This window comes from Oncorhynchus tshawytscha, linkage group LG33, assembly GCF_018296145.1.
Source record: "Oncorhynchus tshawytscha isolate Ot180627B linkage group LG33, Otsh_v2.0, whole genome shotgun sequence".
NCBI classification, from domain to species: domain Eukaryota; kingdom Metazoa; phylum Chordata; class Actinopteri; order Salmoniformes; family Salmonidae; genus Oncorhynchus; species Oncorhynchus tshawytscha.
In genome coordinates, this window is record NC_056461.1 from 8,857,610 (window position 1) to 8,867,375 (window position 9,766).

Below are 9,766 nucleotides of genomic sequence, written 5' to 3' on the forward strand. Positions count from 1 at the left end.
CACACACTGACCTAACCAAAATATAAAGAAAACAGAGATATTAAAGGTCAGAGCGTGACAGATAATTTATGCCATTACTCAACCAAATGAAAGCAGATTTAATTAAATGGAACAATCTTCCCATAAATCTTACCGGTAGAATAAACCTTTTTAGAATGTGTCACGACTCCCACCGAAGGTGGCTCCTCTTCCTGTTCGGGCGGCGCTCGGCGGTCTACTAGCTGCCACCGATCTCTTTTCCCTTTTCTGTTGGTTTTGTCTGATTGGTTACACCTGTTTCTTGTTTAGGTTTTAGTTGAGCTATTTAAGTCGGGGATGCCCACCTGCTTTTGTGCGGGCTTATTTTCCTCTGTTCGTGTTTGTGGTTGTGCGATTCTATTGTTTTTCTCCGGACTGGTTGGGTCCTGTTTTTGGGCTGGTCTTTGTTATGCGCCTGGTGTTTTGGCGTGACCGTTTTCCTGCGCCGGAATAAAAAACAATTGTCCTTTACCCTCTGTTCCCTGTGCCTGACTTCGCACCCTTTACTCATAGAAGTGCGTTACAGAATGGCATGGCTCCCAAAGGTTTTATATTTATTTACGGTATTACCGATTACCTTACCGAATACATTCTTTAAAAAGAGTATAATCGATCGTAAGACTTTATATGGGCAAATAAAAAGTAAAGTTGTTGATCTTCCTTAGTCTGAGGGTGGTTTAAAACTTCCGGACTTCGAATTATATCAACTCGCCACCCAAAGCTTTTACTTATGACATATTGTTAAATGCACTAAAGAGGAACAATGGGTACATATTGAAGATGTGCATTCTCACCCCAGAATCGTTTTACGTGTCTATTTTCAAAGGATAAAGCTAAGAAGATATACATTTGAAGTCAGAAGTTTACATACACTTATTTTGGAGTCATTAAAACTCATTTTTCAACCACGACACAAATTTCTTGTTAACAAACTATAGTTTTGGCAAGTCATTTAGGATATCAACTTTGTGCATGACACAAGTAAGTTTTCCAACAATTGTTTACAGACAGATTATTTAACTTATAATTCACTGTATCATCTCAAGACATCAGTCAGGTTAAAGCTTGGTCGCAAATGGGTCTTCCAAATGGACAATGACCCCAGGCATACTTCCAAAGTTGTGGCAAAATGGCTTAAGGACAACAAAGTCAAGGTATTGGAGTGGACATCACAAAGCCCTGACCTCAATCCCATAGAAAATGTATGGGCAGAACTGAAAAAGCGTGTGAGAGCAAGGAGGCCTACAAACCTGACTCGGTTACACCAGCTCTGCCAGGAGGAATGGGCCAAAATTCACCCAACTTATTGTGAGAAGCTTGTGGAAGGCTACCCGAAACGTTTGACCCAAGTTAATCAATTGAAAGGTAATGCTACCTAATACTAATTGAGTGTACGTAAACTTCTGACCCACTGGGACTGTGATGAAAGAAATAAAAGCTGAAATAAATCATTATTTTTACTATTATTCTGACATTTCACATTTTTAAATAAAGTGGTGATCCTAACTGACCTAAAACAGGGAATTTTTACTAGGATTAAATGTCAGGAATTGTGAAAAACTGAGTTTAAATGTATTTGGCTAAGGTGTATGTAAACCTCCGACTTCAACTGTATAACTTCATAGTTAAGAACAATATAACAGTCTGGAACGGAATCTATAAGAACTGTTTGGTGAAATAATGTATGTAAATGTTAGGCTGTTTATTGATTTTGTCTGTGTATGTTTTTGTTTATTGTAAAAAATAGTCAAAGGTTTGGACACACCTACTCATTGCAGTTTAAAAAAAACTATTTTCAACATTGTAGGAAATTAGTGGACATCAAAACTATGAAATAACACATATGGAATCATGTAGTAACCAAAAAAGTGTTAAACAAATATTTTCTATTTGAGATTCATCAAAGTAGCCACCCTTTAACTTGATGACAGCTTTGCACACGCTTGGCATTCTCTCAACCAGCTTCATGAGGTAGTCACCTGGAATGCATTTCAATTAATGAGTGCCTTGTTAAAAGTTCATTTGTGGAAATTCTTTCCTTCTTAATGCGTTTGAGCAAATCAGCTGTGTTGTAAAAAAGGTACGTGGGATTTACAGAAGATAGCCCTATTTGGTAAAACACCAAGTCCATATTATGGAAAGAAGAGCTCAGATAAGGAAAGAGAAATGACAGTCCATCATTACTTTTAAGACATGAAGGTCAGTCAATCCGGAACAGTTAAATAACTTTTAAAGTTTCTTCAAGTGCAGTCGCAAAAACCATGAAGCGCTATGATGAAACTGGCTCTCATGAGGACTGCCACAGGAAAGGAAGACCCAGAGTTACCTCTGCTGCAGAGGATATGTTCATTAGAGTTACCAGCCTCAGAAATTGCAGCCCAAAAAAATGCTTCACAGAGTTCAAGTAACATCTCAACATCAACTGTTCAGAGGAGACTGCATGAATCAGGCCTTCATGGTCGAATTGAGAAACCCCTACTAAAGGACACCAATAAGAAGAAGAGACTTGCTTGGGCCAAGAAACATGAGTAATGGACATTAGACCAGAGTAAATCTGTCCTTTGGTCTGATGAGTCAAAATGTGAGATTTTTGGTTCCAACTGTAGGTGAACGGAGGATCTGCACATGTGTGGTTCCCACCGTGAAGCATGGAGGAGGTGTGATGGTGTGGGGTGCTTTGCTGGTGACTCCAGGCTGTGTAAAGACTATTTGACCAAGAAGGAGAGTGATGGAGTGGGGTGCTTTGCTGGTGACTCCAGGCTGTGTAAAGACTATTTGACCAAGAAGGAGAGTGATGGAGTGCTGCATTAGATGACCTGTCCTACACAATCCCCCGACTTCAACAATTTAGAAAATACTAAAAATAAAGAAAATCCCTTGAATGAGTAGGTGTCCAAACGTTTGACTTGTACCCCGCACTCCCCACGCACACAGACACACACGCACACACACCGAGCTGTCCTGCTGTTATCAGATGTAATGACTTCAGCATTATTGTGGTGCTTAGAAAGTAGTTACAGAGGTCACTCCTTGGTGCAGGTAACTAACTATAGCCTTGTTACGGTGCTCTTACCATGCCATTAGCCTTGTGTCGTGGCCTGAGTTTAAGGTCAACTTCAGTGCTCAACTCACTCTTTGATGTTTCACCAGCTCACGCCATTGGTCCTCAGACACACAGAGAGATAGCTTGCACTGACAGATTTGGTGATTTTAGAGATTTGGTGACAGATTTAGTTATTTGAATGATCTATTGATTTAGCTTCTCCTCTGATCTGCGTCCTCAACAACAAACACACCCAGAGAGCGAAGAGAAGCAAAACACCACGTTGTCACATCCTCTCTCACACTCACAGAGAATCTTTTCCCATCAGATCCAAGGTCTTTCATCTGAAACCAGTCATCCTGTCCTACTGCATAGTTCACCATCACTCAAATACTGCTGCAAAGAAGGAAAGGGAAGGAGACAGAAAGAGGAGGAGGAGAAGAGGATGGAGGAGTGGGGTACTTCCTGTGTTGTAATAGAAACCCTCTTCCCCTCGGTCTATCTCTCCACACACATGTGGGATAGTGGTATATCTCATACACACACTCGTGGGACAGGACACACAGTCAGAGATAAGGAGAAACACTCCGTCACCTTGAGAGAGAGATGACTGACTGTCTGTGGGAACTAAGCTCTCCAGGACCCGGGATGGTGACTGACCATCGTCGTCTCCTGTACACAGTGGCGTCATGCACCCCAAAAGATATGTGAGGGTGGATGGGTTGACCCATGGTTGACCCAACTGCTGGGTTGCAGGCATTGGGTCACTTAATTGGGGTATTTTCCTTTACAAAACGCTGGTTTATTGATGCTGGGTCTGGGTTATTGGTGCTGGGTATGACCCAGATATGAGATGACCCAGATTTGAGATATGACCCAGACTGGAGGCGTAGTTAAGTAAGGGCGTGGATATTAGACAATGATTTTTAGCCAGCCATGAGAGTAAATATCATTCCTGTTCATCTAGTCTGTTGCATACTTATCACATGTTAAGGTCGAACATTGCAGTTTTTGTAGCTTCAATGGCAATTACTGAAGTGTAAAAGCCTACGTAAATCCCATTGAAGGTTATGATTAAGCAACAAGGGGGTGTACCTTAATATAATATGTAATAAATCATCTTGATATTATAGGAGAATATCCCACCAAATATGATTGAAATGTGAATTTGCAGTACGTAAACTTAACATAATAATGAATAAGATCTAGCTGAAAGCCATGCCCCTTATAAGCCATGCCCCTTATAAGCCATGCCCCTTTTAAGCCACGCCTACTGGAAATATCCTAAGGATGGTGCTCAAAAAGACCCAGCTGCTAGGTCAACCTAGCATGAGAGTAAACTATACCCAACTAATGATTCAATTAACTCCTGTTTGGGTGATCCCAAACAACCCAACATGGGTTATTTACGAAACCCAACTCAATGGGTCAAAATAACCCAACATCAAATAATCAAAATCGGGTTGTTTTTATTGGGGCTAAACCCCACTCTGTAAATGATAGAATTGAGCATTTTTCCTTCAATCTAGAGCTATAATCACTATGCTCAATTCTATGTCAAAATAAAATATGTACTGCATATCTAAGCACACCTGTTGAGCTTTCTGTATTCTTCAACAGGTGGTGCTTTATTTGAAGAAACGAAATGAGCTTCTCTGCATCTCTGCTAATATCTGGATAAAAGTTTGAAAGAATGTGAGTCTTATTCAGCACATTTAGTTATTGCTTGCTTTTCTAAAGTCTACCAACCTTTCCAGCAGGCATGGCAGCTAATTGAATTGAAACAAACGTCTGCTGAAGTGAGACTTTGTCCTTGTGCTTCTTGGCCATTTACATTGTTTTGTTCATAGGCTAGGTTGTTTTTCTATGTTTGAGTTTCAACTGCTAGGGAAGACAACACAACACTGACGACTAGTCAGACTCAATCTCATAGGCACAAACATGACTCCAGTCGCTTCACCACGGTAACCTCCCGCCCTTAAAGGGGCAGGTGAACATTTTGGTTTCATCTGTGGTATCTTGGTGAAGATAGTTAGACAAGCGAGCTACTCTATCTTGTTTGATAGAAGCCATAGTAGCCATTTTTTAAATCTCGGTTTTCCGTTCAAATTGTACAACAAAATTTTTTTATACAATTCCACGTGAAATCACAATGCAGCTAGCTGCACTGTTGCCAGCAACGGTTTTGGTCTGACGGTACGTCACTATCAGATGGTTAATCATTGCTTCCATTACTGGACCTCAATTCCAAGCTGGCTAAGTTTGCATTTCACCACCTCGATTCAATTCTCAAAGTATTGCCAGACAGGACCGCTGCCATTTATCCAACGGTTAACGACGATGGCGTAGTGGTGGAGAGTCGACTCCAAGATAATTGATTCCTCGACTCCCTGTGTCGACTCCCACTTCTGAGGGTCAAGATTTGATCCTGCTAGGAATCGACTACTAAGACTCAGTATTTTTGGAATGGAGGAGACCAGATTAGTTGCCATACGTCCGAGAACACAAACACGTGTATCTTTCATAGCGAGCTAGCGAGGGACGGAGGGAGAGGGGAGGGGGGCACAGTTTAGGCAGGTCGGCCACAAGGCAGACATTCAGAACTGTGGCACTGGGCCTATCGATCGGCAATCAAGAACGGTATCACACAATAGAGTGCTGTGTCTCGCAATCAGAAAACCGGGGCCGATCGTCGATTCATTGGCTAGGATATTCTACACGCAACAGACTGAAGAATGAACACACACTCGCATCATTAGAGGAGAAAGAGCAGGCGAGCCAGCATGCGGGAGAGAGAGGATGGGGCAGGCAGAAAGAATCATGCGCATATGTCTTCATATTCTGAATCTCGCAGTGTCTTGTCTTGCATGCCTCATCTTCAAGTTAGCCTATAACACTGAAAAGAATGTGTTTTGTGATAACTGCACTGTGATGGTTTCTTGGTAGCTAGTTGTGAGGTTTGGAGATGGGCTAAGTAAAGCCAACTTCATAAATGTGTTAGTTGGCTAGTAGTATTACAGAGAAACAACAACAACGTCTATTAAAATTCTTATTATTATAATACTTTTTTAGAACAAGACAAATATGAGGGGGCATGTGCCCCCTATTGGCATGACACCCCTGTGTACACCAGTTCAAAACAAGATACAACTACAGGGTGGCAAACTATAAACACAGCACTTGGATCTCTCTCAGCTCTCTGCCTGTCCTAGACTCTCAGTCGTGACTGGGACCAGAGATGCTGGATGTATCTTTAAAATGAAGCCCCCCAATGAAATACTGCTCTCCTGCACCCTCTCACCCAAACCTACCCCGTAACTCAACCCCCTAGCCTCCGCTACTCCCAGCCCTCTTCCCTGCACTCCCTAACCCAAACTCAGCCTTTACTCCCTGCCCCCTAACTTTACCCCCTAGCCAGGCCCAGCCCAACCCCAACCCCCTCACCCTAACCCAGCTGGGCAGGCAGGCAGTACAAGTGGGCTCTGTGCATCGTCCCCGGGCGAACTGTTGGTTTACAATCCAGGGATGGTGTGTGTCTGTGTCTATGCGTACAGGAAATGGCAGACTCTACAAACCAGTCAACATACCTGCACCCTCTATTAGAACAACAACAAACACTGGCCGGCCCTTGTCCCTGTACCATCTCTCCTGTGGAATGAGGCCATCATCAGTGCATGCAAGTTGAGCCCACCAGTATGGTACTGGATGTCTAACTTTCAGGTTTTTGTAAATTCACTGCTATTCCCAACATTGACCAGCAGGTGGTAATGGTACTCTCTTCTCAGACCGTAGGATACCACCAGTCAGCTACATTAATTTATTTGTCAGGGGATGGAAAAGCATTGAGACTATTTCTGCCATCGAGGCAATTGCACTCATTTAAATGTGAATGGGTCCAAAGAGATAAGAGTAGCTAATTCTGGTACGCACTGTACTGTTAAATCTTTACAGCTCAGAAAAATATGCCCAGAGGAGAACGGTGCAGAACAACTATGAATATCTCAGAGTTTTTTCATTTCAGGAGAATTCAATCTGCTAAATATACTTCCCCTTATCAGCCACAGGCAAGGTTATCCACAGAAACTTCATGACATTCAGATCTACAGTAAACTAAAGACTCTGGGTTAGAGAGACCGCTGGTGCTGGTAGACACTACATACTGCTTCTGCCCTGGACACTCTCTAGGGGAAATGAGACAGGATGTGGGTCTCTGTGTCCATCTGTCTGTCACGGGACCCCACTCCTTCCTCCTGGCTGTACCAGTACAGCCCTCCAAGGGGAGGACAGAGGGATGCTGGAGAGAATAGAGGAGATGTTTGGCGAGGTTTGTTGGGAACACATTGGGATTCTATTCACCCATGCTGAAAGCCTTGAGCATTGAGGTGTTTCTCCAAGCAGGGAGTCAGGACCTCCATTAGCTTGTAGCGAAGTATGGGAGCGGGTACCAGGACCTCAACATTAAGTACATGAGGGCCTCCCAGGTGGCGCAGTGGTCTAAGGCACTGCATCGCAGTGCTAGCTGTGCCACCAGAGATTCTGGGTTAGGGAGGGTTTGGCCGGCAGGGATATCCTTGACTCATCGTGCACTAGTGACTCCTGTGTCGGGCCGGGAGGAGCTGCAGGTCTCTCATATGAAAGGAGGAGTATTGCAGAAGCTCAAGGGAGATATCAGAACACTCAGAGAACGAATAACTGAACCAGAGAGACAGTTGAAAGAAGAGAGGGACGAGGAGAAGAAGAGGGGAGCTATAGGAGGAATGGGATGGAAAGAGAGCTGGAGAGATTTGAAGAGGATGAAAGGAGAGAGATCGAGGGGAGACACAGGCATGAGATTGAGGAGATCATGAAGCAGAGAGAAACCTGATGAAGATAGTTCTACCGGAGTTACAGAGGAACGACATGATCTCACAGACAAAGATGCTGAGGGAGTTCAGCAGACAGACAGATGGAGGAGAAGGATAGGTTGGTGAAAGAGAAGGATAGAGAGAAGCTCACATATACAGAGAGAGAGGGAGAGAGAGGAAGAAGTCAGGGAGAACTGATGGAAAATTGAGGAATGTTTGGGCAGATGTAATCTCGCACACCATTACCTAACGAAGACGTTAGAGATGACATGAGACAACACTGTTGTGAAGGGATCGGAGAAGTTAGATAGAATCATTCGTTATTTATCTCACAATGTAAGAGCAACGTGGGAGTTTTACTATTTGACCAAGGAGTCACTCTGTTTCATTTTAACATTGATACAGTAACGGATTGGAGAGTAAAGCATTTGTTTATTGTAGTGTTTGCAGTTAAAAAATGTTTAAACACATTGTGGAAAAATCTGTCTGTTTTGCAGATGGTGCTGTGCTCCCCCTCGTGGCTTTACTGACTGTAGTCAGGCCTAATGTGAGCCATTCACCTGACGCAAACCAGCATCAGCTGGCAGACCATTCTATTTTCCACCTAATATTCTTGTGTTGTGTACATCAGTTTGTAACTGCTCGAGTTCAGGGGCGGACTGACCATCTGGCATTTTGGACAAATGCCAGATGGCTGGTCCAATTTTAGCCTAACTTGTTTTTTTTCTTCACAAAATTCTCATTATCTGGCTAATAGTGGCTGCTGATGGGAAAATAGGCCGTGTGGGGGACTCTTGGAAAAAAATTGGCCGTTGTGGGTCCCTCAAGGAAAAATAATAGGCTGGTATGTTAGAAATGCCAGAGACGATTTCTGGTCCCAGACCGCCCCTGCTCGAGTGAATTGCCTTCCCCTTTCCATGTCATTTGTTGTCACTGTATTGACATTTAAGCCCTATTTTGGCAATTCAATTTTATTGCTGCTAATAAGCTTGCCCTACGGTTAGGGTTAGGGTTGTGGTTGAGTCTAGGGTTAGGGTTGAACCGGGATGTGGGCATGAAGCCAGGGTTAAGGTTAGGCTTAGGGTTATGGTTAGGGTTAGATACATTGAGATAGCTGCATCAAACTCTCCTGTCCTTAGCAAGGTGAGCGCAAAGAGCTTTAGACCATTCCGATGACTTCATTGCAAACACCTTTTGATTGGATACCCAAACAGACACGGTGAGAAACACAGGTATTATGTCACTTGTTTTACTACACAGAAAGTGGCTTGTTGCACCATATCAGCTAAAGAATTATGTTACAACCATCAATATTGTGTTCAACCAGTATCAACGAATACCACATCAGAGGTTATTGTACAGTAGATAGCACACTTTGGGCAACATTTTCTATCTCTTCAACAGCATTAAAATACCGTATTCCTCGCAATGTAGTGTGAATAACGTTGTAACTTCCCTGTTACAATGTCTGTAAAACGCCTTTCAACTGTTATCGTTATTTAGGGGAGCTTTGTGCTTCGAGAGGGCTGTTTCGCCGTCAGAAACGGTGGGAGGGAACAGTCAAAGGTCGACCACGGAGACGATAACCCTGTATTGTTTTTGGCACTACTGTTGGAAATGCTATCACACAGGAGTACGATATAGCAAAAACATAGAAGAGCAGAAGTACAGTACCTTATAATCCAAGAGATAAATAACACAAGGTAAACCAGTCACCTATTGTGACCTCTACTTCCCATTTTCTTTCCTGGTGTCTCTTATGACCACTGTCCACACTGCTACTTCCAGCAAGAGAGAAAGAGGGGGGGTGGAGAAGAGGTCAAATGAGAGAGCGAGATGGAAGAAGGGAGAAGAGCGAGAG